At 38.8% G+C, this 7,114-nt stretch overlaps 1 pseudogene; it reads right to left on the reverse strand.

The window, feature by feature from the left end:
* Positions 1 to 1,754: 1,754 nt before the first annotated feature.
* On the reverse strand, positions 1,755 to 5,839 carry LOC103285219 (ubiquitin-40S ribosomal protein S27a-like; annotated as a pseudogene).
* Between the last annotated feature and the right edge of the window lie 1,275 nt (positions 5,840 to 7,114).

Consider the following 7,114-nt stretch of genomic DNA (forward strand, 5'->3'; position numbering starts at 1 on the left):
TTGCACTGTTACAAGGGAAAATTACATGAGTTGGAGAAATGCAGGAATTCATTGCTGGTCCTGCACATACCACAGGGCGGCTGGTGAAGGCTGGGGTCAATGCAAGGGCTGCTTCAGGGGGATTCAGATGGATATCAGATGCCTTAGTTATGGGACCAGTAAAAATAACGGGACCGCTCTGGCATTGTTTACACATCCCCCCCTCCAGATCACTACTGGTTTCCCTCTTCTAGTAAGAGAGACATCTGCTTCCATGTGTAGAAGAGGCTTCAGGCCCTGAATTATGGTGAGGTAATGCATGCTTAACTGTGAATGGCTGCATAGCCCCCAGCCCTGCATCTCCTGATGCACAAGCTACTAATTATTAGGCTATAATTCACACTGTGTGAGTTCTTATTGCTTATCTTTCTTGTAGGAAACAGATAGCTAGGAACCTAGAGTGGCCAGGAATGACCAGGATGCTCACTCGGATAGCATAAGGCTAGCAATTCCGCATAAACTGAAGAAGGTAAGAGTGTAAAGAGACATAACAAAATGGCCTTCGAGAGACGAGGACTGTTTTTCACAAAGTGCATTAACTAACTGACAATGGTCGCAATGGCACCGGGCCTGCTCAGACAAAAACTTTCTATTAAAACTTCAGTCTCTCTCGTAAGGAAAAGGGCCTGTAAACCAATCATGCGTTCTCTTTTGAAGAGATTATAAAAAGCACTGAGACTTGTCTGCGCATTCAACTACAGATCTGATGAAACTTTTGTGATGGATTTGGGAAACCTATTATTTTGTCATAGCTTAAGGAAAAAGCTGTGGTATCCTTTAATGGTTCAAGTACTAGAACTTGTGAAACCATGGGAATAATACAAATTGGTGGAAAACAATAACATTCTCACAGCTGGACCATCTGGTGGGTTATTCAGACATAACAGTGTATATCACGGAACTGCTGCCATAAACCACCAGATGAAGATAAGAGCTGGCATCGACTTCTAATTTTCCAAGGCTTAAATTGCCTTTAGTTCCTTAGGTTCTGGAAATGGTCTCAGAATCTTCCAAAATGCGATCTTGTTGAAAACAAGTTCTGATGCTAGTAGCCTTTGGGACAAGAACCTGATATCTTCATGGTCAATCCTGTGCCAGTAAAGTGTGTCCTTCTTCAAATAAATGTCATGTGCTCTGTTATACAATTATACACACACGGTCCTATGTACTATTTGTAATACTTTAAACAATAAAAAAGAGCTTAGAACACTGCCTGTCACAGTGAGTCATCATTGTAACAATATTTGTTAATTTTATTAGTAAGTAGAATTGGAGGTAGCCTCATGTTCTGGTTCTTTCTTGATGGCCAGTACAATGGTTTACACATAAAGAGATCTCACTAATAGTTAACTAATAAATCCAGGTTATATTGTGTAAATATGAACAATAATACTAATAACATTAAAAACAACACATTTATTGAGCTATTATTATGTAACAGGCATTGTTCTAGGTGCTTTACACAGTCAACAGGTTATTTATTAAGTGACTGCTGGCTGACGAAGATATTGGGGATGCAGCAGTGAACCAAATAGACTTGGCTCTTGCCTTATGAAGTAGTTACTGTTAGCATTCTTTTGTAGGTGATGAAATAGAAACTCCACGAATTTAACTCGCTTATTGCCACAATGTTAGGAAGTGGCAGCTTCCTGACTTGAAAGCCCAAGTTCTGATATACATATATTAGTTCATGTCTTTTATTAACTCATATACTATTACTTGTCATCCAGTTTGTTGAAGCAATAGGTCAGACGACATTTGCCACAGTAATGTCTGTCAAAGTGCCTGGCCATAAAACTCCAGCACCACATTCATCTGAAGGGCACTCCTGACAAAGGCAACTGATTTTGCCATTTTCATGTACTCTGTAGTATTTCAGGACAGACAGCTTCACCTTCTTTCTCTCATGCTCATTCTTCTTGGGAGTAAGACTTCTTCCTTTTCTTAGCACCACCACGAAGTCTCAATACCAGGTGAAGAGTGGACTCCTTTTGGATGTTGTAGTCAGACAAAGCACATCTGTCTTTCAGTTGCTTGCCAGCCAAGATCAGTCTTTGCTGATCGGGAGAAATTCCTCCCTTATTCTGGATCTTGGCCTTTACACTTTCTATCGTATCCAAGGGTTCAACCTCAAGAGTGATGTTCTTCCTCATAAGGGTTTTCATGAAAATCTTTGGTGGTGGTCCCACTGTAGATGGTGGATTGGAAAGGAAGAGCCACTGTTTTTCTTCGTTGGTTTAACACCAAAGTCTTTGATGTTAAACTTGGGGCATTTTGAGCACCAAAAAACATAATGTTGGTAACGCATTGTACATATTGAATACTTTAAAAAAATCCATGACTCATAAAGGGGGATGGGATGGTAGAAAAAGAAAGTTCTTCTTTAAAGAAGAATGCCAAGAATATGTAGACAGGGCAATGGAAAGAAAAGGCAAGGGTTAATAATAGGTCCCAAAACTTCCATGGGGTTAAAGTTTATTGGACACAGTGTCAAAGAATCACTCCCCAGATTATGTATTAATTATAAAGGGAAACGATACCTTTACAATGAATCAAATATAACATATCCAATAAGACAAGCTCACCTCATGCAATGCAATAAGGAATACACTGCACTGTCCATGTATTGCTCTTGCAATATCCTAACTCTAATCATGAGGAAACAAGGAAACAAATTCAGAATGTGGAATAGACAGTGTACAAGGCAACTGGCCTGGGCTCTTTTCAAAACACAATGTCATGAGAAACAAAATCCAAGAGATGAGCTATTCTATGTTAAAACAGACTAAAGAGCTATACCAACCAAATGCAATGCTAAAACCTTGTTTGGATTCTGAATCAAAAATTAAAAAACAGAGAAGACATTTTGGCATCAAACTGGAAGATTTGAATATGGGCTGTAAATTAGATAATAATACTGAATTAAATTTCTTGGTTGTGATAATGGTATTGTGGGGTTATGAAAGAGAATATCTGATTCTTAAGATAAACAAGCTGAAGCCTTTAGGGACAATGTGTCATAATGTCTGCAATATAATTTCCAGTGCATCAGCTCAAAAAGTGTGTGTGTGTGTATACACATTATCTATTTCTCTATGAGAGATATTAAGTAAGCAAATGCGGAAAAAATAATCTAGAGGAAGAGTATACCAGTGTTTGTTGTATTATTTTATTCAACTTTTGGGTGTTGGAAATTTTTCAAAATTAAAAGTTGGGAGAAATAATACAAACAATTGAAATTTTACAGACTACATAAGACTTGGCAATGCAGTGTCTCCAGAAGCAAAGATGAAATTTCTCCCCTGGATCTAGAAAGATGTCTATCCCATAGTTCCCTTTGGCTACTTCTGAGCTGCTGCACAGTTTTTTTGGAGTCTATATTTACATCCATTCAAATTGTGTGAGAATCCAAACTTTTGAATCTGTGTTTGATGCTGTCACTGGAAAATTTATCCCACTGCCTAAAAGTATATGTTTGCATAACATTAGGAAGTAGATTTTTTATTTTATTATTTATTTTTGTTGTTGTTTCTAATCCTCACCTGAGGATATTAGAGAGAGGTAGAAGGGGAGGGGGAGGAGGGAGGGAGAGAGGAGAGAGAGAGAGAGAGAGAGAGAGAGAGAGAGAGAGAGAGAAGGAGAGAGAGAAAACATTGATGTGAGAGACACATTGATTGGTTGCCTGCCATGTGCACCCCATCTTGGGCTGGGGATTTAATCTGCAACTCAGGTATGTGTTCTTGACTGAAATTGAGCCCAAGATCCTTTGGTATATGGTGGTTTGGTGTACTCTAACCACCGAGCATACCTGCCAGGGCTAGGAAGTGGATTTTTAAATCCATTAGGTGAATAGTCATTATGTTTACAACATGACCCCTTAGAGTGATTTAAGAAGACTTGAGTCATAAGCTTTATTAGTTGCCCTCCCAAAAATGTCTTGTCTGTTTTTTCTTTTCTTTGTTTTTGAATTATTTAAACTTTATTTTTATTACATCAACAGTCTTGTTCCTTGTAAATTAAAATAAAGTAAGAAAAAAAAAAAACAGCTGTCCATAATCTCCATCAAAATGTGCTCCTATCTTCAGGAATCTTCTTCCGGCCTGTTCTATGCCAGTCTCTGTGTGGTCTCTACTTTCGGTCCTCGGTTTTCAGGGTTCTCTTCAGCGAGTCTTCTGTTTTTTCTTACATAAATAAATTATACCAGAATACTTTCATTAGCATCCAAACCTAGCATCAATCATGATCATTTCAGGTAAATATATCTTTCTCATACTATTCTGATGTTCAAAACTAGTAACTAAAGCAGTGTCCTATATATTATATGGAAAGACTTTCTATTGAATTGAATATGAAGCAACATTTTTTTCTGATCATTTTGGAAAAATATATATTTGGACATACATGGAATTTATTTTTTTATGGGGATAATGGCAGTAATTACCTTTTTGAGTTATACTGAAGATTAAATGAGATCATTTAAGAAAGTTCATTGGTATAATGCCAACACCTGGTAAGATCTCTAAAAGGTTTATTATTACTATTAATGTTATTATTATTAAGCAATGTAACAGTATGTTATAGATGCCACCTTCTTGCTCCATCATAAGTAAGGAAAAAGATAAAATGGGCTTGGAATTCTTTTCTCCTTTCTCCAATTGTGGGTTGGATGCCAGGTTGTTTTGACTCTGCAACCTTCCTCAGAGCTGTCAGAAGGTTTCACTGGAGTGCATAATGCATCATGAAAGTGACCACCAGTTACAGCCTTCTGCTTGCACCCTATTAGGACACTGCAAAAGCAGATTGCATCCTTCCTCATCTTGCCGCATTCAGGCAGCTATATTTCCCAAAGAACAGTTTGTAGGCAGTTTAGACATCTTACAGGATCCGAGATCAGGGTCCTGTGACTATGATCAGTTACATGGGACAGTCTTGCCTCCTTATGAAAGGATGTAGACTTCTCTCTTTCAACCAATTTAGCCCCTTAAGCAAAATTGGGCTAGATACCAACTGCAGAAGTCACTTTTGTAAAAATGTCTCAAAACACAGAGAAAGAGAAAACAACCCTTAAACCTCCTTGGTTATAACAATTGTAGCAGAGCCATTTTTTTAGCACCTCTGCAGTTAGTGTTTAAGGGAGTGGTAAATATCTTGTCACCCTGTTGGTCTCCCTATTTTCATCCCGAAACTATGAAAGACTGGCCAATTACAAGAGTAACAGCTAACTTGGAATTTTCCCGGTAACTGTTATTTTCTTCATCCCATAAATGTAAAGATCAATCTCAGAACAATCTGTGTTGCAGTTTGAGTCAAGTAGGTGTGATTATTAGGGTGAGCCAGGAGAACTTGACAATGTGATTTCTTGTCACATTAAAGGAAGTACTATCCTTATGGTTCATAGAATGAAGGGTAATTTAAGGTAATTTGCTCAAGTTGGGAGAATATTTCACTATGAGCATGGATTTTAGATTGACAAGGACAGTAGGCAGACAGATGTGTATCAAATAGCATCTATAACATATGAAAATTAAATTTTCACAACCAGTGATATAAATATAGTAATGTTTCTCATTTAGGTATCATTTACATCAACCAGAAATGTGATATATTAGGGAGAAAATCACAGTCTTTAAATAGTACTGCCCTGTAGTCTTCATCTGTGGGTAGATAGACAAATGTGGTGGGAATTCCTTTCCATGAATATGAGCTTAAGTTCAACTGTCTACACAACATTTCTATTTGGTTGTCTTGAAAGTACATTTTACTCACCATCCTCTCTCCCAAACAGGAGGTCTTCCTGCATTTCCTCTTTGTATATGGTACCATCATCAATTTAACTGAACAAAACATAAACCCAGAAATCATCCTAGACACCTCCTTTTTTCTCACTCCCTTATCGGGTTCATCCCACCTCTTCTATAACTGTTCACTTCCTCTCCACTGAGACCATCAGAAGTCACCTGTCTTACCACCATGGCCTTGCATTTTCAATGTACCCGAAATTTGTTTTAATCTGGTATGGTAAGGCCTGCTGATGTGGAAATGACTGTCATTGTCATCAGAAAGGGACCAGGCCCAGAGTGGATCTGCCTTGGGCCATCCTGTAGTGTGTGGATTCTTGATTTTGTGAGGAAATATTTCACACGTGAGTCCAGGTGATTTTGAGAGTATGTTTATTAAAGGTAGGGACAGTGAAACATGGAAGGGCTTACATGGATAGAAGAAGCAAAATAAGAGAGCTTAGGTGAGGCTGCTTTGGCTCTCCAGAAACATTGTAAGAAAAAAGTGAGCCATGCGGGGCTGCATGGACTCATTGAGAAGTAAAAGTCACAGAGATAGAAGTGAGCCAAGGTGGGACTGCTGTTAGTTCACTGTAAAGTCAGAGTAAAGGGGGCCTTGGAGAGAGGTTCAGGGGGTTAGCCCAGGACAAGCAGCCGCTGCCCACTGCTCCCCTGGTTGCAAATCCTTGGGGACCCTTAGAGTTTAGGAGAAAGAAAGTTCACACCTGAGAAAGGGGTAAGAAAGGCATGGGCATGCTCCAGAGAGAGAGCACACTGGACTCCTTTGTCTTGAATATTTTTATCTCTTCTTCGGGGAGGGGGAGATTTTAGGAGAGGCTACAGGAAAGGGTCTCAGCAGAATATTCATCAACTTTCCAGGTATATTTTTTAATATGGTGATGTACTAAATGAGTGCATAGAGAGACCAGGGTCATTTTCTGGTCAGCTTTACCTGATTTGTTTGGCTCTGTGTGTTTTTTTTTTTTAATTGAAAGTGCTATTAGATGGCACTGAATAGTTTTTTATTTTATTTTTATTGGTTTCAGTGAGGAAGGGAGAGAGATAGAAACATCCATGATGAGAGAGAATCATTGATCTTCTGTCTCCTGCATGCCCCCTACTGGGGATTGAGCCCAAAACCTGGGCATGTGCCCAGACCAAGAATTGAACTATGACCTCCAGGTTCATGGGTTGACACTCAACCACTGAGCAACTGGCAGGGCTATATATATATTTTTAAATTTATTCCCTTGACTTAATCTATCCTTGAGTTTGGCTGGCACTAATGGCACTAATTG

Source organism: Eptesicus fuscus, chromosome 7 (assembly GCF_027574615.1).
Source record: "Eptesicus fuscus isolate TK198812 chromosome 7, DD_ASM_mEF_20220401, whole genome shotgun sequence".
Lineage (NCBI taxonomy): Eukaryota > Metazoa > Chordata > Mammalia > Chiroptera > Vespertilionidae > Eptesicus > Eptesicus fuscus.